This window comes from Anser anser (genome assembly GCF_964211835.1).
Source record: "Anser anser genome assembly, chromosome: 1".
NCBI lineage: Eukaryota > Metazoa > Chordata > Aves > Anseriformes > Anatidae > Anser > Anser anser.
This window is the reverse complement of record NC_139720.1, coordinates 27,679,370-27,702,007: the sequence shown is the minus strand read 5'-3', so window position 1 is coordinate 27,702,007 and position 22,638 is coordinate 27,679,370. Positions and strand designations below refer to the sequence as shown.

Below are 22,638 nucleotides of genomic sequence, written 5' to 3'. Positions count from 1 at the left end.
TTCTACTGTAACACTACCTAAAAATCAGTATATCCTTTCGGCAATACATTTCTACTTAGAGTAATAACAGCGGATTTAAAGTGCAGTAATTATGTTGTCCTTGAAATATTTCAATAATTTCACATTTTTGTCATTGTTCTTAGGAAATAAGAGTTTAATAAGGAGCCTAGGTGTTAGTGGAAAACAAACAAATGAACAAGCAAACAAAAAAGCACTAGCATGAACAGATGTTATAATGAATATAATTTAACTTTTTACTTTAAAATGCATAATTAATTTTGGGGAGTCTTTATTGAATTATAGGTTTTCATTTTGAGCCTGAAAAGGTACTTTTCAGCCTAACACTGCTAAAGAGGAAAAGGGATGCCAAGAATTCCTTCAATGAACATTTAGAAAGTGCAAGTCCCCAAATACTTATGTTTTTGCTGTATTCTACAGTTGACTGGAAATCTCACAAAGATAGTGTTAACTGGTGCTTTCAGTACTGAAATGAGCAAGCAGTCTTGCCTTTTGACATGAACTTAACCTAATCTTAGTTCACCACATGTTCCATTCAGCAGTAACTCAATTAGCAAAAAAAAAAAAAGATTAATAAAGATTAATGAAAGATTAATAAAATAAAAAAATAAAAATAAATAAAAATTAAATAAAAAAGATTAATAAAAGATTAATACAATTTCTAATGTACAACAGATCAAAATTCAGTTCCTTTTCTAATTACTTGAATTCTGAAATCAGTCTTTAAAAATCTTTACAGTGAGAACTACTGTAAGAACACCATAAATAGAATCAAGAGGCAGCCTGGCCTCTTGAAACAGGTATGTGTCCTTCAGTGTTAGGGTTTTACTTGATAGCATTTACATTTCAGTTTAGGTACAACAAACATATACACACATAGTAAACACTACAGAGTAGGAGCTGAAAGAGTGATATTAGGGTAAACTCAAACTACTCAACAACTTTCAGCTTATATTTCACTTATATTCAGCTTATATTTCAGCTTATAATAAAAACATGTTGATTAACAAAAGATGATTGATTTTACTGGGATTAATCAAGAGAAATTCCCACTTAGTTTAAATGAAATTTCTGTGTCAATATGGAATTAAAGATTACTACTGGTAAGTCATTTTTAAGAGTATTAATTATAAGCAGTATTAATTAAAGCAGCACAAAACAAGAAAAGCTAGGTAAGTTTTTCAAATACAATAGTCCTAATGCTGAAAGGAATGTACAAGTTAAAAATAAGTGAAGTTAGAATTGCCTAGAAAATGATTGATGTAGTTATGTATCTATGTGAAATCTTTCTGCCACCAAAATTAATATTTTCTTGGTTGAAAAGTAAGAATCCTACTTTTTTCATAAAGAAACTGGTTAAAAAAATGATCATGAAAAGTTTATATATATATATTATAAAATTATATTTTGTTAAATTAAGAAACAATATAGAATATTAAATAAGTTTACATATGCTAGTGCCAATGGATTTTCTTATTTTCCTCTCATTATTTAATAATGATAGCAGTATTTTAAAGCCTTCAGCATGTTTCCACAGAACTTTCAGCAGGAAACTATATCACATTATTTGTATTGCAAAAAAGTGGTGTGCTGTGAATGTTAAAGAGTAAAATTTCGTATGTGAGTTTATTAGTATTAGTATGTTTATTTAATTATCAAGTGAATTCATTAGCAGTTATCAGCATAAGCAATAGGCTACATTATGGAAAGAAGGCTAACTGTAGTCCCTTTGGTCTGCTTTAGGAAGATGGCAGCTTAAACTATGATTCTGTCACACATGCAAAATAAAGCAAGAATTGATTAGGCTGATTTTCATCACACAGTTAACATGCAGAAGCATTGGTTTTCCAGTGTCTTTACCTACCGGCTGAGGCTGGATTGCTGTCAGTTCTATCACCTCTACAAAACAGCAACACCCCAGAGCCCAGGGACACGAACACAGCAGGGCAAACAAGAAAAGACCAATACAAATCTGACCATGAATAATGTATGTCACTGCTTGTGTGTATCCAGTTGGTTCTAGGGAGAGAAAGGAGAAGTGGCTCATGAGGGTATTTCCTTAACTCTGTCTGGAATTTCAGTTAAGGAAGAAGAAATGATACAGCACTTTTAAGGAAAGAAACTTCCTATGTGGGTCTTAAATGCACTGTTAACTGAAGAATAGATGCTGAAAGAAATCAGGAGCATAATTTTATGGCCATGTTAGCAGTTTCCTTCGATCATTTTGTTAGTCTGTCATCACCATTTGCATTCAAAAGGCCACAAAATCTAAACACAGAGGAAGAACTCTTCTTCATACAATCTCTTACTACCATCTAGAATAAGTTAATTTTCTTTGCTTTAACTTCAAACACCAGGATTATTCTCAATCCAGTTCACACTCTCAATATATTCTGCACAGTTTCAAAGTAATTTAGCAATACAATTTACTGAAATTTATTTGGGCTCATTACCTTTTACATTGCTGGATGCAAAGCATATGTGTAAGACTTGCATTTTGGTAAAACCCTTATTTTTCTCAATCAAGTCCAGATTTTATTGGTATGTTGTTGGCCCTCAGGACCATCCCACTGAATCAAAGGATGCATAAAAGCCTGCCAGAGTGAGGAAGGCTTTCACACTGAAAACTGATGGAATGTACAGCATACATCTCTGTAATGAGCAAGATTATCCTTCCCTAAAGATTATGAAGTCCCACTACTTGAGATGCAGGTTTCCTGCTGTCACTCTCCGAGGCTGGATCTCCAACAGAAGAATTTAGGTTGTCACATTAATCCATGCATCTCCAGCCCAGCTAAATTTAAGACACATTTTTGATTTCTGAAGCAATACTTTCATGTCAATGATTGCTGTTTAATTTTCCCCTCCAAAGGTACAGTTTACATTATTGTAGATTTTTTGTCTTCAAAAACATTTATAGTGCAGTTGAGTTAAAATTTGCATGTGGCAAGGCAAGTGAAAAAGTCTTGCTGAACTATCTCACCAACCCCAGAAGAAGAATGTGACTGTATCAATGGAGAATACTCAAGTCACCTTAAATTTGCAGATGGCATTATCCAATTTGCTGGAAAGCTTTGAGGCAGTGTTCAGCATCGTAGGAAGTGCAGGAAATCTTGATTTAGGATTAATAGGTGCAAAACAAGAACTGGGTTTAATACGATTATGAAAGAGGAAAACACTATGACTAAGGAAAATTAGAAAAGTTAAACCAGCTGGCTAGATTAGGCTGACAACAAGTATGAAAAAATAGGGCTGGCTAAAGAGTCAGAATACTGAACAACAGAAGGAACATAACGTTCAGTTTTCTACTTAGAAGACATTTCGGATAAGCCTTTCTTCCTAGCCAGAATACTTTAAAAATAAAGCCCATCACCAAGAATACAGGGAGAATAAAACTGGGATGGAAAAGAAAGATGATTATGTCATTATAATAAATAACCTAAAAAGAATAGAAGGAAAACCAAGATATTGCAATTACACAAACTGGGAAGTAGACAAAACAATAACAGAGAATGTTGGAACATACGAAGCAGAAATTTAGACCCTATTCCATTTTTCTACTGGATAGCTTACCTAGGTGCCAAGTCTAATACTTGCCCTAGTACCGGGCAACATAAAGTAGTTCTGCCATAATAAATGCAAAGCACTAATGTCCCAATTTGCCATAAGAAAATATTCTGTGTGATTTTGTATAATCAATGCTTAACTGTCAAGCAAAACAAGGAAACAAAATATTCAACATAAAAAAAAGCTTGGATGCAGAAAATCCTGGTTAGCTCACTTTCTGTGTTTGCAGTGAACAAAGGGTCCTGATGCTGAATAGGTTATTTGGAGGTGAATAGGCCAGAGGAGTACATCAACTAGAAAGTCCTTTGCCAGAATGCGTTGCAGATCACACAAAAGATTGCCAGCAAAACAACACAAAAAAAAAAAAAAAACTTCCAGCAGAGCTTTTGATCTTCTTATGGATCAAAATTAGGTCTGGTTGTTTTGTTGCTAGCATTTCCTTCAAGATGGCTAGTTTTGGACCAGACAGCGAATAGGTTGGTGAATAATTTAAAGCTCCGTTTCATTAAAGCAAATTCCATTGCATCCTCCCTCATAGATAAGAAGGCCATGCCAACAGTACAGTGTCACTGTTTAGAGGATATACCCAGAGACTTACTTGATTTCAGTTTTATGTCAGTGTGCAAAACCTGCCATGGATGGGAGGGGAAAGGTCTTTCATGGAAGAGCAGCCCTGGGTGACTAATCAATTCAAATAGGGGGAAGTGAGAGCCATATTTTATGAGTGAGGATTCAGTAAAACCCACATAAAACTCTGTAGTAAACATTTTTTCTCTCAGGACAAATACACAGATCTCAATTTCAGTGTACTGGGTGTCCAGTCGTCCTAGAATTTAGACTTCAACAATAAAAGCTAATGTTATAAGAGAGATGAACATGGATAGTAGCTTTATAAACATACCTTTAAAGCCCACCTTCTGGGAGGTCTGATATCAATCATTCTGGGACTCTCTTGTTGTAACAGACACCAAAATAAAGTCTTTGCATAGAAGCAAGGCAATTTAAAATGATCCATGGTAACAGTGACTGCTGTATGGTAAAATTCTATGTCTTTTTACTGTAGGCTTCAAGTATGGACACCTGTTCTGAAGAAAGTGTGAGGAGAGTAAGCAAGAGAGCAAAGCTGGGAAGAAAGAGATCAAAACAGAGGAAAATGATCCAAGGGCTGGATATCTCTCCTATGAAGAGAGGCTGAGAGAGTTGGGTTTTCTTAGCCTGGAGAACAGACAGCTACAGGAGATCTTACTGTGACCTTTCAATACTGAAAGGGAGCTTATAGGAAAGACAATGAAAGACTTTTCACCAAGACCTGTGGTGACAGGACAGGGTAATGGTCTCAAATTGAAATAGACTAGATTTAGATTAGATATTAAAAAGAATTGTTTTACCAAAAGAGTGATTAGGCACTGGAACATGTTCCTCAAAGAGACTGTGGAAGCCCCATCCTTAGAAGTGTTCAAAGCTAGGTTAGATGGGGCTTTGGGCAACCTGATCTGCTATAGGACATTGCTTCCCATGGCAGGGTGGTGGACTAGATGATTTTTAAAGGTCCCTTCCAACCCAAACTATTCTATGATTCTATGATTGCAGCAAGAGTTGGTCTTCACGGCAATGGGAAATATAAGTCTATGTACATGTATAGAGATCATTCTTCATAGGGATCATTCATTCTCTGATCAATGGCATAAATTCAGATTTTGTTTTACAGCTGGACAGTAAAATCAATAAATATTAAAATGGAGTTATAGAGTATTGAAGTTTAAGGGAAAAAAAAAAAAAAGTCACCCTTCTCTACCTGTAAGCAGCAAAAGTTGAAGGCCATCTCTCCAGCCTACTGAGCCTGAACTGAGCAGCTGCAACAACACAGGGAAGACCAAAGGTAGACACAAAAGATATAGTTACCTTGAGGTAAGGTGAATAAATAAATTCATTTAGCAGAAATTAATTCACAACAATCATTTGGTTCCTTCAATTTTGCTGTTCTTCTAGAACTTTTTGTGGTTGCATAGTTTTTGATTCCAAAGTCAAGTAGTTTTTACTTAATTCTTATTTCCAGTTCCCAAATTTCACCCTAGCTGATTAGGATCTTACTTTGTCTCTACCCACTTCCATCTTACTTGGGAAGGAAAGAGGTTTGGGGAGGGGGAATGGAGAGAGAGGTCATTATTTGCTTTTGCGAAATCACTGCTTATTGCTACAAGAATGTCTTTATCCTCGCTAATACCTTCCTAGCTCTGATCCTGCAATTACTTACACTTTTCCCATTTTATCCAACCAAGTGGTTTCACTGATTTCAGGGAAATACTCACATGGACAACTGCTCTTAGGACTGAAGCTCTGAGCAGTAGTTGTCAAGGGCATTGTGCATTAGTGAGCTGTGAAACAAGTCCTTAAGATGTGTACCACTCTTCAGTTGTGAGATAAAGCAGCCATATTTTATGCCTATTTATGTTACTGAGAATTTATCATAAAAACATTTGAAAAAGATTTGCAGTTTTCAGGTTATAGCTATAATGCAGTATGAAATTTTGTCTTCTTGTCTAGAAAGCAGTAAAAATTTTGGTTAGCCAAAGGACATGTATATCTTGGAAGAAGCAAGATTACAAACTGGCATTTCTTGGCTTGAGTTAACATTCTTTAATCACCAGACCATGTTGTGGCTCCACTACATTGGGTTCTTCCTGAATGCAATAAAACAGTCCTGCCATTCATAAGAAAATCACTCTTTCCACAACATTTGCCAGTAGTTTAAATTACACTAAACTGGCACTCAGGAGCTGTGTGTATTCAGTCCCTGCCCTTGCTAGATTTTCCCTATATGGCCTTGAGCAGAACATTTGATCTTTGGCTTGAATTTCCTTGTTAAAAGGTAATAATAACATTTATTCTTCACTATTTTAATATTTTTTTCTTATTTTGGAAAATCTTTGGGACAGGGATTATTTCAGTCCATTGGGATAATGGGACCTCTTCTTCATATGGGCTTTTAGATAATAACAAAAAATAACTATAACAATATAACAGTAGTAATAATAATCCCTTGCTATTCCCAGAGGAAAAAAAAAAAAAGAAGAAAAAAGAAAAGAAAAGAAAAAACTAAGCATTTTTGCTTCAAGATAAGACATATGGCTTTGAAGCTAAAAATAAAAATTAAGTCTTTTTTCTTGTGTGATAATCAGTTAATCCCTGTTAGTAGCCTGATAGTTTATGGACAAGACTAGACATGAAAGTGTTTTCTTACTAGTAAACTAGGAGGTTTATTTAAACCATAAGGTTCATTTTCCTGGAGTTCCCGTAACAACCTATGAAGAAATAAATGATCGCATCATATGAAAATTCACAGTAGCCTGGTTGTTTTATTTAGAACTAGTGAAAAAATGTTTGCTCTAAGTGCAATGTAAACACCCTTGCAGGGTATTTTTTTTTCATCTATAATTACTTGACTAGAGTATATAAAAGTCTGGATTACCTTTTTTTTTCTTTTTTTTTTTTGTCCTTTTATTGATAAAACTTGATGTTTCTATCCTTAACTAGAAATGTCTTGCCTCCTCATGTTTATGCAAAACAGAATTTTTGGAAGAGAAGGAAAAAAGAGGTACTGTAACATCAGAAGGAAACATCAAAGGACTAGTGGCAACATCTTAAGGCTTTTATCAAAGTAGTGAGGGAATGCATTAAAGCAACAATATATGTAGCTTACAAATGATAGGACTATCAAACTCAACAGCATGTCTGATGAACATAGAGGACATGATTTACATGCATTCTTTGTTTTAAAATAAAGACTCAAACAGTGGTTTTGCTTTCAAAACTGTAAGAGAAAAAATAAATAATAAAATAAAATAAAATAAAAAATAAAATAAAATAAAAAATAAAATAAAATAAAAAATAAAATAAAATAAAATAAAATAAAATAAAATAAAATAAAATAAAATAGACAGGTCTTTAGGAGGTGTCAATCGATACAGCTGCTGTGGAGTCAAAGACAGCCAAGCCCATTTACATGTGATGATATGTTGGAATTTTCTAAATTTTAAAGTCAGTATCTTTAATATAAATAAAAATATACAGGTCATTTTATTCCTTTCTACTTTTATGGCTGTCTGAGGTTTGGGGAACAGAGCACCAGAATCTGGACTAATAAAGTATAACTCTAGCTCTAGTAGCTCAGAGCAAGTCTGTTATGAAATAGTGGAGTGTATCCACAAAATATCTTTTTGTCAACCCTACTTCCCAAATATATTTCAGGAATCTCTAACTTGGCTTTACTTATCAGGAAACTGTTATTTGTTGTTTCCTATTTATCCCTGAAGCTTTCATTTTAAAAGCTGTTTGTAGAAGTAGCACAGCCAACACCATGTGGTAAACTACAGATCTAAATGAATCATACCCAGTCACACCTCAACCCTAACCCCAACCCCTGTGTGGAACACAGCTGCCTGTTCTGATTAAATTTATGGCTTTTGCAGTCTGCTATAAGAAAATATACGGATCATGAAATTACCCCTGGAAGACACAGCCTCTCTCCCACTTCTTGCAGTAGTAGTCAACTACGAGTTACAGCTAAATCCAAACCTAGACACCATGACTTCTGATCCCTGCTAGGGAACCAACTGCTCCTAATTTTTTGCTACTGCTCGCTGCTGTTAATATGCAAAAAGTCTTCATGCACTGGGGAGTCACAACTATTGACCAGTTTTACAGCTAAGGTACCTGAGAGTCCATACAAAGCCAATTCAGGTGTAGCTGGGATTAAAACCCAGTTCTGTAATACACATCTATTTTAAAAGCCTAGTCTGAGCCACATTGTCACACTGAGATTTAGAAGGAAGCCAGCCCATTGTAGCAGCTAGACAACATACAGAAATGCTTGGGAATATGCATATGGAATTTCCATAATAAGTGATCCGACTATTTAGTTAATGAGAAGAGTACATGCTTTTTAAAATAAATAAATAAATAAATAAATAAAAATGTTCTGGGTCTAGTTCTTGCAAATTTTTCCTTCTGGATCATTATTACAACAATTACATTTGCTGGAGCCACTAAACCCTGGTCAGGCAGGACGAGAGAACAAATAAATGTTCAGCATCACTCTCCTCCCTCTGTAGGTCTGCTTCACCTCCCAGTGATGTGCCACTGTGTAAGATGATGTATGGATTTCAGATGATTTCTATTGATTTGCAGCTCTTACAACATGTTATGTGGATCTGCAGGCTGAAAGTTCATAGGAAGCTGCTAATTCATGTGGAGGTGAAAAGCAATGGGTAAAAATCAGCATAGGACATGGAGATAATGGATAGAATCACAAATCTCAGCTGCTGGAGTTTTACTGGAAAGTGCTGAATGTAGAAGAAAATCTGTCAATTTGTCTTCACTGTGTTGTTTCTATTTTCTTTTGAAAATGGCATTCTCCTTGTCAGGATGAGAAGTGAGTAAGGGTGTGTTTGAGGCTGGCAGAAGCTGGCCCACGTCACCAGAGAGCAGAAGAATATCTTGTGGCAGGAGGCCAAAATTCACAGAGTAGTTATTATTCTTGAAAGCATAACTTTGGAGCTCATGGGAAACCCAGAACATTTGCTTATATATGGATAAGGTCCCCAGGCTGATTAGTGCTCACTACAGCAGAGAGTTATGGCTTTCTTTTTAATAGCTCTTCAGTGAGCCCAACACAAGATGATTTTTGTCCATTCTAACTTTCTCATCGAAAGATCTCCAAGCTCTCCATCCATTTCTGCTACTTCAAAATATCACCAGGCCAAAGCTGTCTATTAACCTTATTATTATTAATTATTTATTGCATTATAGCAGCAGTGGCAGAGTATAAGCAAAGAATGAAACTGGGCTCCAGCCCATCACTATCACTTTTCTCTTCCGTCTTGGCAGACCAGCACCTGCAACCCTCTTGATCCACGCAGCTGCACTGCACACACGTTCAGTAACCATGTTGCTCCTAGGAGCCTGTGATGTACTACAAATTCCTCATGGCATGCATTTCACGAATTCAGAACAAAATTTCAGTCTCTGCCCCATGTCGCTAGTTGCTCAGGAGGCACAATCAACCAATAGTTATAATTACCGTCTTTACAATGTGTCAGATTTCCTGCTTTTTTGAGCATGACTGGAAATTTTTGAGCTCCTGGAGTGCAACTCTGATTTTGAAATAAACTCTGAAAGTCTTGTTTCTGTAATACAGATAAAAATCCAATATATAAAAACCTCTTTGTAAAAAACGAGGTCAAAAGGGCTGAGAAATTTGACAAACACCCATTTTTGTCTATCTATTGGAGAGCTAGATTAGGATCTCACAGATTTATGAAAGAAGTAATAATAAATACAGCTCTGAACTAACAAGAAAGAGAGCAGAAGCGAGAGACTGGGAATACACATTCAGTACTGATTAATTGCCTTGCTGTATGGTCCTCTGTGCTTGTGGGAAGTCATGTTTTAGAAACATTCATGCAGATATCCAGCAGAGAGCATGATACTCTTTTCAGTAGGCTTACACATACACCTGCAAATGCTAATGAAATAATGTCAACTTTTTATGAATATTCAGAGTGCTTTTGTTAATAATAATAAAAAAAAAAAAAAGGCATCAGAATAGCTAGCCATTATGTAGGCTGGCACCAACTGTTCAACTGTTCTAACAGAAAAAAAAATAATTGTGTGTGAATTGTACTGCTCATGAAAGTGAGACAGATAGAAGAAGGGAGGCAGACACTGCAACATTTGCATCCCATCTCAGGCTCCACCTGGAACATCACAGTTACTCAATTAGTGGGGCTTTACAGTCCACACCACCTTATGCAGCATTTGCACAATAGCAGAAAGAGTCTAAGAACCAGTTAATATACTCAGACAGTTTTTCCAAATCACAGCAGGTTTGTAGACCTACATCTTTCAGTGTAGGAATTCTGAAACAATAGCACGCTTTAAAGGTTGGACCTGGCACTTAGGGTCATGGCTTAGTGGGTGACATTGGTAGTAGGGGGATGGTTGGACCAGATGAACTTAAAGGTCTTTTCCAACCTTAATGATTCTCTGATTCAAATAGATTAGGACAAAAATATACATATATTTGTGTCCATTTATAGGTTAGTTTAGATCTAAATGTCATGTAAATGTCATGTAAAGTTTCATATTCTTGCAATGAATACATCAAAATGGATGCATTTTCTAAAAAATATGGTAAACATAGAAAGGAACAAGATGTGGCTCCTATTCTTCTGTAGAAAGCAGAGTACATGAGCTCCTGCCTGAGGGGGGGAAGGCTGTCTAGCAATCTCAATTGCCCCACAAATGATGGTGGTTTTCATTTTCAGATGAAGGAAGTCTGAATTCAGGTCCATAAAGGAATTTAAGACATCATACAGCTGAGGAGTCAGTGCCTAACTTGACATCTGCTACACCTTTGCTCCTTCCAAATGAGAACTCTTTCCCTGAGCATAAAGCAAGGGCAGACAGACATTTAGAGCATTCAGGAAATTAATTTAATATATTTTTCTAAATGGATCTTACACAGTGTTCAGAATTACTCCTCATGACTGACCAAACTGAATTAAGTTGCAACAACATAATTATGCAATCATCTTTCATACCAAAAATCTAATAAACAATTCTGTATAAATCAAAGTGTCTATTATTATTGATGGCTTTTTCTCTTATTCTGACCTTTTGCACAAATACCGTTCCTGTACAGGCCCTCTTTTCAGATCCAGCACTACCATGACATTACATTCTTTAACTGGAGATAACAAGGCTGTAGGACAGGCCTTTACTCAGCTGTAAAGGACAAAATATCCTTCCTATCTTCCTGTCCAGTAAAGAATAAGTAACTGAAATAATAACTTTAAATGGTACCTTATAGACATATATATAATAGACAAATACATATGCAAGAAATTGGCCTTCTTCCTTATGTATACCTTCGTATAGACAGGCAAACACACACACATAACTTTTAGAGCAGGAAAAAAAAAAAAGAAAAAAAAAAGCTTGCAGTTTATCTCAAAACTCTCTGTATACTTGAGTTTCTTATCTCATTATATTAATTGGTCTTACTGGTTTCCACATGTATTTTTACATCCTTAAATGAAAAAGTGAGTTCTGTTATGATTACTGACATTTCTAAACTATCTTTTCCTTCAAAATGAGAAAAAGGTCTGCTTTTTTTGTGTGCTTAAAATTACAGACTTAGTTCCCTGCTCACTCTTACCACTTTTCCATCAGAAGAACTCTGTAAACAACAAAAGTGGGGCAGGAGGAACCAACCCTACTGATCAGTCCATGAATGCAACTAAGAGAACAGCAAAACGCAACATTAATGAGCATAAGACATACCTAAATAAAACACACCCAAATACCTGAAGTAAATGCACAGAACCACCAACTCCTTGTGCTATTGAAACTTTGAGGTGGGTCAGGCACTATGAAGAACATTTTAAATTCATTGTTCTTACCCAGTAAAAACAAAATGTAAAAACTTCACAGGCTGTTTTGGTACTCCTAATAAACAGACTGAAGAGACCACAATGGGAAGGAGATTTTCTTCTCTCTTGTGTAGCAAGCACACTGTTAGCCTTCGGTATTTGTTATACACTGGCTGGCACATGGAAATAACAATCCCGACATTGCTTTTGAAGTAGTGGATCAGTGCACTTCACACAGATGCAGTGGAGCAAAATATTCAGACTCATGCCCATAAAGAGGTATGCTTCACTTTTTCCTTTAAGACTTTCGGTGGAAATGAACTGCTTCTTGTAAGCACAGAAAGACACCACCATGGACAGGCATACAGGCTACCAAGTACCACAGGGAATGGCAGCTCTCGGGAACACTTCTATCTAGGTTTCTAAACGTAAGCTTAGAGGAGGAAGTTTGGAAATTAATAAATCTTAGCTCAGACGTTAAAGGTCATGGCAGACATAGCACATGAAGCTAGCATTAAATACAGGCTTCGGCTCTCCTAGACCTCTACTCATGTACATGGGGAGTTTGTGCTTGTAATTTCTTAGTCAAAACTATACTAATTAGCATGCTAACTTTCACACATTTAAATGAAAGTCATTAGATTATTTTTGTTTGTTTAATATTTTTAAATCTAAAAATTTACATTTTTGTTTTGTTTTGTTTTAATATAACATTGATATATATAGTCAGGGAACAAAGGTCATTAAAGGAAAACTAAGTTAAGATCAGTGCCCCAAGTCAAGATCTCCTGCGTCCTGGCTGCTGATTGCAACACCATGTTCTGTACAGATGCAAGTAGTTTAAGGAAATGTGAGAGTTGGTAGAAAGAGGAATCAGGTGTTGATATTTAAAAAGAAGTGTGACTGATACAGACTGACTAGAATTCCTTTGATGCTATCTGCAGTGACTACCTGGCTTTGTCACAGTTCTATGCATATTCTCGATCCCACCATTACTTGGTTATAGGATTGCAATAGTTAAGTAGTTTGTTAGGAGTTCTTATTACATTATGTTAACCTGGTCTTTGTGAGAATAGTTGAAGTATCACTTCTATCAATTGTAATGGTATTTTCTAAAGGCATTTATGTAATTTGAAGAACACTTTGTCATATCCCATCATCAGAACAAGAAATCTGTATTCCATGCCCACGCTGGATCGCTCATCTTTAGATGCCCAAATTTTATGGCAGCAAGTAGACATAGATTCCTAAATATACCCTAGGCATCTTTGTGGATCTGTGTCTTAATCCTGTCTCATGAATTAAATATATATGTCTCTAATCAAAGTTTGGTTTGTTGAATTAACCTTAAGTTCCTAAGGGTTTTCTGAGAAATGAGGCTCAGTTTAGGCAGCTTAAGCTAACAAAAAAATGAGAAAAAGTATTTCAGCGTATATACTTGTCGCAAACAGTGACCATTTTCAGGTATTCAGAAAAAGGAAGGGAAGTTATATATCACTTGAGCAACTGTACAGCCAATCCAAATGAAGGGATTCACTGAGCTCAAGAGTCAGTGACTAGCAACTCCCAGATGAAAGTCAGTGACTGAAACAGGAAGCTCTGAACAGGAGCTCTCTGAAAATGTTTTACTTTAATGTTCCATGACATTTCAGTTATGAATATTCCTCACTCGTACAAAGTCTGCCCATCTGCAGTGACGAATTCCACAGGTGTATATAGTTATGTTCACAAATCTTAAATAACAAAGCTTATATGATATTTTTAATTTTCTCGACAGTTCTCCTTGCACCTGCTTGATGAAAAGGAGATAAAAAGCAGTGGTACTCCCAGAGTTTCAGTAGCTGCTGAATATGTATGTCTTTGAAGGTATCTTATTTAATTTTATTTAATAAAGTTGTTGACATTTTCCAAATATGAAACCATGATTGTCTTCATTGTCACAAGCTCTGGGCACTGTTCCCTAACATACAAATGTAACAAATTCTCCTCAGCTAAAAATTAAAATAAAATCTATTTGCAATGGTATGAATTCAGAAATAGCGATGTGGAGAAAAATAACCAAGCCAATAGAACTAACATGAAAGAAGATCTTTAAAATTGAAGTCCTGTGGGGGGAAAAAAATAAATAATGCTTGTGCATAAAAATAGTCATCTTTAAACAATATTCAAACAAACAAAATAAAATGTTTCAATTATTTTCTGACATAAATAATTCTGGTAATTCTAAAAATTGAATTTACAAGAATTAAGTTTTATCATTATGTATGAGGTTACATTATTAAATGTAACAGGAACTCCACAGTTTGGATCTAACCCTGTAGAAAGGCTTTTTATCATTTAAATATGATTTGGAGGAGACGGAGGCTCTCCTGCACATGACTGTGTGCTATTTCATCTTTAATTTAACCCTTTGAGCATTTTGCAGAATGAACATGAGTTGTGAGCATCAAAGTAAAAGATAAATTTGATTAATTCAGTTTCGTTAGAAAGTAGGAATATTTCAACTTGCTATCATGTTAGTAACTATAAAGATAAACTAAAATTCCTGTTGGTGTTTATAATTGGTTGGACATCTTTTTTCAAGTACTTTCCTGTAAAGCACAAGAAGCTGCAGAAGCTGTCAATCAAACATCTGAAGGCTCTAGGGTAACACACAGAGTCACTTTAACCCTAGGAGACACAGGCACTCCCAGAACGATTTATTCCTTGGGGGAGATAGACAGTATTTAATTTCTGGATTCCCTCAGGGATTCATTTAAGAAACAGTGACTTCAAACCTTAAGCCTTTGGACGTGCCAGACAGCTCATGAGTACTCTGAAGAAGCCCAACATCATCCACTCTGAGAGATCAGAAACCTCTCCCAAGTACTTTGGCACACTTTTAACAAAGTCAATACCAGCTGCCCATGGTTGCTATGATGGACCAGGAAGCAGCTCCTCTTTGTATGGTACTGGCTTCACACCTGTCCACCACCCACTCAGATACCAGCAGTGCGTAATCACAAGGAGACTGGCAGTGGGAATTATGAACCTAAAGGTTCTGCAACATTTACAGACAGAGAACTTGAAAATTTCCCACACTGCAGTGGAAAGGCCTTGTTTTATCATCATTAAATATATTACTGCCAATGAGCTAAAGATGCTATCAATTATATGGTCTTGGAATTATCTTAAATAAGTAAGGTAAATGATCACCCATCTTTGTATGCTGGTCACATTCGCTGAGATCATAACTTGCTGTAACTCATTGTTTCATTGAATCCTGAGACACTGTAGCTGAATATCTGGATCCCTTCAATTAAAATTTATATGGCATCATAATTTATACAAAAATTTCATCTGCCTTTACTAAAGTTCTGCAAGAAACATAGCTTAACATTAGCCAGTGAAACCAAACAGAAGCCACCCCTTGTTTGAGTTGATACTGGACTCTAAGAAACAGTAGTCTGAGTCATGCCATTGTTGCTCACAGTCATTATTTTTTGCTATCATAAGTTTAGATTTTTTTTAATAGATGCCAAGCCCAGAGATTGAATTTTGGTGAAAGTTAGCACACAATAAGAAGAAGAAGAAAAAAAAATTAAGTTTTAGAAAAATTATTTTAGAACAGAGAAGCAAAATTTACTTGATTCTCAGATTAGATTTTAAGTAAGGATCCAGAATATTGATGTTTACTAAATTTTATCAACGTATTTCTTTTCATTTCATTTCATTCTATAAATCATTCCTAATTATCATGTTTTGGGTCTCCCATTCATGTTTCTGTTGGGTGGTGAATTGCCAGGGTTTGGAATTATTTCCGGTTTGTTTGTTTTCTCTCCTTTTTTTTTTTTTTTTCAAAAGTGCACCTCTGAAAACCAAACCAAAGTAGAAGAATATTTCATATTTATCAAGCATACTGATTGTATCTAGCCAATAGAAATTGAGAAGAGAAAAAGTTCAAAGTGATCTGAAAGGTCTTTCCACATTTCCAACCCACAACCCATTAGCTACAGATTGTAAATTTCCCCTTATGGCACTGTCATCATTAGTTCAAACAAGAAGAAAAAATAAAGATATCTTTATTGTCATACATATCCGTATATCCCTGTGGCCATTTTCAAATTTCTACAAGTGAGATCAGCTGCAGTAAAAGCAGTGGCTGAACTGTTTAGTAGTGTACCTGCATTTATCTCTCTGTATCTGTGAAACTGGCTGCCGGACTGGCTGCAAAAGAGGCTGTACTTTTTTTGAGGGTCTGATTATCTTGCAAAACTTCAAGCACTTCCTTTTTCAGATTGTACTGTAAAGTGTGAGACATCTCTTCTCCTTCCTTCTCCCCATCCCCACCCCCAAATTTTCAGCTATTGCTTAAAATAAGCTGAACCAGGAAGTTTGGAGGAGCATGCCAAAACAAATAATAGACTTTAGATTAAAATGAATCCAACATAAATGATGAAGAACTTTGTCTCAGGACTAGGGTGTATTCCCATGCAGTGAGTGAGGTGCTGGGTCATCTGGGGGTGATTCTTGCCTCCTCTTTGTGGCATCTTTCTTCTGCAACTCTTTTGTTTGCCATCCCTAGATAAACAGTAGATTCTTCAGGGCAAGGCCTATTTCTTGCAAACCTGATAGGATTCATCTTGCCAAAATTTAGAGACTTCTAATTTAGACATTTCCACCTAAGATGATCCTCTTACTGGAGAGAAATCTCCAGGAGATGATTCGTTTGGCCTGCCAAAGACAGCTACCTGGAGATAGCACAGAGGTCTCCTGAGTTTTCTCCTCTACTCTATTTGTTATAAAGGCAACCTGACATTAGAAACTCAGGCTAACACATCTGACTTCTGGACATGGACATGAGAGCAGATGAAGTTTCATTAATATAGTAGCCAGTGAGGCTGTTCGAATAAATAATAGAACTCTAAGAAAAGTTTTATTTGAATTTGTTTGAATTTGCTTTAGTTGAACAGATTTACTATTCATTTCAAAGTCACAATTCATTAAACACCCAAAAGGGGGAAAACTATTTTGTGCTGCAACATCTTGTCTCATTCCCTGCAGCCTTTGCAGCCATGTAGGCAGTGAAGAGGGGGATTCCGCTTATGCACAGGGGTGCAGCTGGATTGAACACCCTCTGAAGAAGTCAGGCTTTGAAACATCTTGTGAAAATTAGGAAAATGACAAGTATTTCCTACAGCATGTATAACCTGAGACTTGAGAGGTGGCTGCTCCTTAGCCTACACCTTTTTTTTTTTTCCTGAAGAAACATCAATCCAACAGGTCTTTTTGGGTTGACCTATATAGTCATAGCCAAGATGAAATGCCAATAGATCTCAATGTGTCTGGCTGCTTGATCAGCAAGGGTCTTTTTTCATGGCTGTGCCTGTTTTTGCAAGTGCTCCTTTACTGAACCATGGTATAATTATTGCTTGCATGACAGAGATTGTTCAGTTCCCAGCCTACTGCTGACAACAGCCTGCAGCCACGTGCTGCTTCCCCTGCCTTCACAACTCAGCAAAACCTGTCCCATCGGAACAAGGCCAGTCACAGGTGGATGTGACCACAACATTGCTGAACCCAGATAATTTGCCATGCAAATGGGCAACATATTCATAAAGTTACAAGAAGCTGCCAAAAGTAACAGAATGACCATTAAACATAACCCTGGACCTCTGCCTACTTGCTGGCCACTTATACTGCTTCAAGGCAGCTCTGCAACATTCCAGTGACACAACTCTCCCAGGGACATTCCCTTTCTTTTTCAGTGCAGGGATAACAATGGCGAGGCAAAATTTGTGTCTTGTGTCTTGTCAGTGCAGCTCTGGAAAGGTGAAGCAACTTAGAGTGGTGATTTATAATACAACATACCAGGGCAAAACACAGTTCGAGGACAGGCTTGTTTTTTACTGACCTGGCTTAGTCACTTGCAATGAACACCTTTGTTTTCTTAAATGCATTTGCATTTACAGTTGTGCACACTATCATGTCTGCATTCCCCCTGCAGGGGCAGTTATCTGAGAGCAGAGCACATGAGTGTTTCTCTAGTGTTAATCCCTAAGACTGGTGGTCAGTGATGTCTTCTCCCACTCAGCAAAGGTGCTGAGCGTTCTTGAGGTTTGGGAGCACACAGTATGTCAATATGAAGAGAAAAGAATGGCTCAGACCAACCTTGTTACCATATTTTTTGCTATATTTTTCTATACAAATGCATGCAGATTCCAGAATATTAGTTTTGGACTTAATGAGGGACTTGTGTCCTTGTTACGTCCTTGTCCCCTTGTTAAGTTTATGTCTAAAACAGATGGGCTGATTGTTCTGTGTTTAGATCTTTTTTCTCCACACTGACCACAGGCTTAGGCCTGATGTCAAACTTTTTAGAATGGCTCAGATAAGATGAGATAACTAGGAACAGCTTTTAAAACATGGCTTGGGATAAAACTTTTTTTTTTTAAACTTACCTTGATTTAAAGTTAGACAACTAAGTTAGTGTTCAATTCTGCCAGTTGCCACAGAAGTGCCAGAATACGTATAGCTGTATAGCTCTAAAAGAACAGATATTTACTTTGGTGACAAATTATGCATTTGAAATATTCTTCACAAAAGTGATTCAAGAATGCCTCACTGATGCTATTATAGACCACGCTCTTAAATCACTTACAGGGTTTGAAAATTCATCTATATTTTGGACATCTGAATTAGAGACATTTGTCCATGATCATGGAGTCAAAAAGACCATGTATGATTAAATTCTTCAGACACCAAGTAGTAATTATAGGTTTGGGGGAGAGAGGAGTGTTACTATTTTTTTTTTCCTTAGATCAGTGGGTTTTACATTCCTTTTCATTGTGGACAAATTGTCTATGCTTAGAAGAAAGTGTTTATGGTATAGACTTTAAGTAAGAATGAATATAGATGTCCATATATCTATACACATGGATTAAATATTTGTACATACATGATTGTTAAAGTCCCTATAGTGCTACAATTATTTCATAATTAAACATAAAAAGGGTGAGGGGGGTGGGTAGTACATAATGGGAAAGTGGTGTGCAGTAAATTTTATTTGAATATGATCTTGTTCCAAACTTGTCAGCCAAACTTCCAATGAACTCAACAGAAGCTTTGTGTAAATAAGCAGTAAAGAGCATGTACTGTTTTATGCACTACAACAAATTTAATTTTAGAAAATGGGGAAATGGAATCTTAGTGTCTCTTCAGAAAGCAGTATATTAAGTCAATAGTCCAACTTAAACCCGGTTAGCTGTGGTGCAATTCTACAGTTATAGAAGTACAATAGCTGAATTGTAATGCAGTCTAAATCCAGATGGCATTGAAAAATATCACATTAACCAACCAGTTCCTGTCAAAAAAATAAAAAATAAATAAACCACACTGCAAGCCTGCAAGTTCAATGAAAGCTAAAATATGAGCATTAAAATTGATTATTAATGTCTATACAGTTAAGCCCTGTTGTGCAGTTGCTGCTCTCTCAGCCCAAACATGGGGCTGGGTGCACATGCTCTCCCCAGGGCTGCCACTACCTCTGCAATGCCCTGCTCTTGTTTCTGTGGTTTCTGAAACCAGGCTAGACCCTGCCAGCTAGTCTTCCCTGCTTCTGAGAAGCAAGACAATCCCCAAAGCCAGATACATTCCTTACTCACCCTAGTTCCTTACCCATGCTGTGGGTGATAGAAGTGGCTGGATGGAAGAAGGTCAGTAAGGCAGAGAGGAGAAACCACCCAGGGTTTTACAGATCCTGCTTCCCTCCCTATGAAGGGTGGGGACAAGGTTTGCTTCTTAAGGAACTACGAGAAATTCAATTCTATATTTGACTTTCTACAACTGCTAAAGACAATTGCTCACAGCTAAGTTTTGTAATATCACCTTCATCTCACAAACAAAACATTTTGGTTAGAAGCAAGCTGGAAAGTTTAGCTATTACTTTAACAGATTTAAAATTCTCAGAAACATATTTGAAAACCAGCCCCAAAAGCTATAACGTAATTATATTCCATGTACCAAGACAAAATTAATACGAGATGAGATGACTCTTTCATCACAGCAGGCAGACTCAAGAAAAAAAAGCCCTGAATATGGATCAAGGTTTTGGGTATTTAAAAGGGCAACTCAGGTGTATGTGGTTTTGAAGACATGTTTATCTTGGATTGAGATTGAAAAGTTCTGTAATCAGGATAGGGTCTTGTAATGCAATAATTTCCTCCAAATTATGAATAACTTGAAATCATACCACATACCCTGAGCCTTTTTTTTTTTTTTTTAAATAGTGCCTATATGCTAAAGCCTTGAGGGAGTCAATTTTGTCTCTTTTTAAGCACAGTTTTTATAACTGCTGTAACTGCTATGAGGGAATACTTTCAAAAATGGACTTATATCCCTGAGTCGCCTTTGGGAAGCACCCATTCTCTCTCACACTGCATTAGTCCCCATGAAACATGAGTAAAGGATTCAACTAAGCCTTTGTGAGAGGTGAGAACTAGGATACACAAGAAATGATAGACAGCGAGCTGCAACTAGTGACTTATTTTCCTGTTTTAATTATCTTTACTTGAAAGATGATAAAATACTCTGAAAGATCTTACAGTCACAGTCAAGTTTAGGGTGTATTGAACAAAACAAGAGCAATGCAGCTGAGGTTCAAACAGCAGCTCACAATTTGTAGTAATAATACTGAAAGAAGTTAATAGTGCCTCTGATCTCATCACAAAGAGGCCTCCATTCAAAAACAAAAACCATGATCTCCCACAGTATTCTGCAGAAGCTGGCAGCCCATGGCTTAGACAGGTACACTCTTTGCTGGGTTAAAAACTGGCTGGACAGCTGGGCCCAGAGAGTGGTGGTGAACAGGGTGAAATCCAGCTGGCAACTGGTCACCAGCGGTGTTCCCCAGGGGTCGGTGTTGGGGCCCATCCTCTTTAATATCTTTATTGATGATTTGGACGAGGGAATTGAGTGCACCCTCAGTAAGTTTGCAGATGACACCAAGTTGAGGGGAAGTGTCAATCTGATGGAGGGTAGGAAGGCTCTGCAGAGGGATCTGGACAGGTTGGTTCGATGGGCAGAGGCCAATGGGATGAGGTTCAACATGGCTAAGTGCTGGATCCTGCACTTTGGTCACAACAACCCCATGCAGTGCTACAGCCTTGAGGGAGAGTGACTTGAAAACTGTGCAGAGGAAAAGGATCTGGGGGTGTTGGTCGATGCTGGCCTGAACATGAGCCAGCAGAGAAGTGGAGGCTCAGGGGAGACCTTATTGCTCTCTACAGGTACCTGAACTGAATTTGTGGGGAGCTGGGGTCGGCCTCTTCTCACAGGTAACTAGTGATAGAACTAGAGGGAATGGCCTCAAGTTGCACCAGGGAAGGTTTAGGTTGGAAATGAGGAGACATTTCTTCTCAGAAAGAGCAGTCAGACATTGGAATGGGTTGCCCAGGGAGGTGGTGGCATTCACCATCCCTGGGGGTGTTTAAGGAAAGGTTGGAAGTGATGCTTGAGGAGGACATGGTTTAGTGGATGATACTGGTTGCAGGGGGATGGTTGGACCAGATGATCTTGGAGATCTTTTCCAACCTTAATGATTCTATGATTCTGTGATTAAAATTCATGGGACCTATGCTTGCCTTCCCTCGAGATCTGATCTGGGTTGGGACAGTCTAGCTCCCCCCTGGGCTCTTGAAAAGCTAAGAATTCAAAGCTGTAAAAACAGACAGCCTTCACAGAACTGTTTTTTGGTTTGGCTGGTGGGTTGGTTTGTTTTTTTGTTTTCATGAGAATACATTTCTGGATGACATAACCGTCATGGAGGTGATCACAGTGGCAATGGGGATAAAGGTGGAAGGTCTGGCCTTAGGTAAGAGAGGAGAGATGGATAAGTCTCTTCTTGGTTGGCCACTGACATGTTGTTAGCAGATACAATATCTGATATGATCTTTGACATTGATCTTTGTGTTGGTTTTGGCTTCCACCTCACTGATTTCCATAAGAAATGGATAATCAGGACTCTTCTTTGGCATCTTGGTGCCAACCAGCATCCTGCCACCATCTTCTCTGAAGTCCAGAAGTGACTCCTTATTCTTTTGATTAAGGAATGCACTTTGTGAGCAAGTACAAACAGTAATGACAAGAGATCGTCTCCTTCCCTCCCCAAGTTATGAACAATTCCTTTTTTCACTATTATAGAAATGTTTAAATTAAAATGGCATTATTGTAATATTTTGCTGCTACACAAACCTTTCATCTAGCAATCTCAAAAGGCTTTGTCCTTTGAGAAGGACACCTCTAAGAGATCCGGTGATAAAGTTGGTATATAACGCAGTTTAGGATAAAACCCAGAAACCCAGATTACACTCCCTGCCATTCTATGTTTTTCTCTCTCTGACCTATTCCAGAACTTGTACCTAAGAATCTGAAAAAAAAAAAAGAAACAACAAAAAACGTTTTGTTTTGTTTTGTCTCCCAGATCCATTTAGACCATGTTTTGCTCACAGTCCTGGTAAGACACTGTGCAACGGAAAATGGGCCAAATGAAACCATATCAACCAAAGATAATACAATCACATCCTAGAAATGTCTGGATTTTGCTAATTTTACAACCTTTGAGATATTCAAGCACATAAATACC

General features: G+C 37.1%; 1 protein-coding gene across 9 annotated transcripts in view; it reads right to left on the bottom strand.

The window, feature by feature from the left end:
• Nucleotides 1-22,638, bottom strand: part of TFEC (transcription factor EC) — a 148,983-nt gene that overhangs the window by 57,345 nt on the left and 69,000 nt on the right. Inside the window, exons 1-2 of one of the 9 annotated variants that reach the window (XM_083809728.1) lie at nucleotides 19,661-19,870; nucleotides 18,458-18,541 (exon numbers count right to left, since the gene is read on the bottom strand). The exons of 3 other annotated variants lie outside the window; for them this stretch is intronic. The gene's annotated coding sequence lies outside the window, so the exon portion shown is untranslated. Of the gene's footprint in view, nucleotides 1-1,882; nucleotides 2,011-12,047; nucleotides 12,174-18,457; nucleotides 18,542-19,660; nucleotides 19,871-22,638 lie in introns of those variants that run through there. 5 more of the 9 variants (XM_083809729.1, XM_083809726.1, XM_083809727.1 and 2 more) reach the window with 5 other exon arrangements.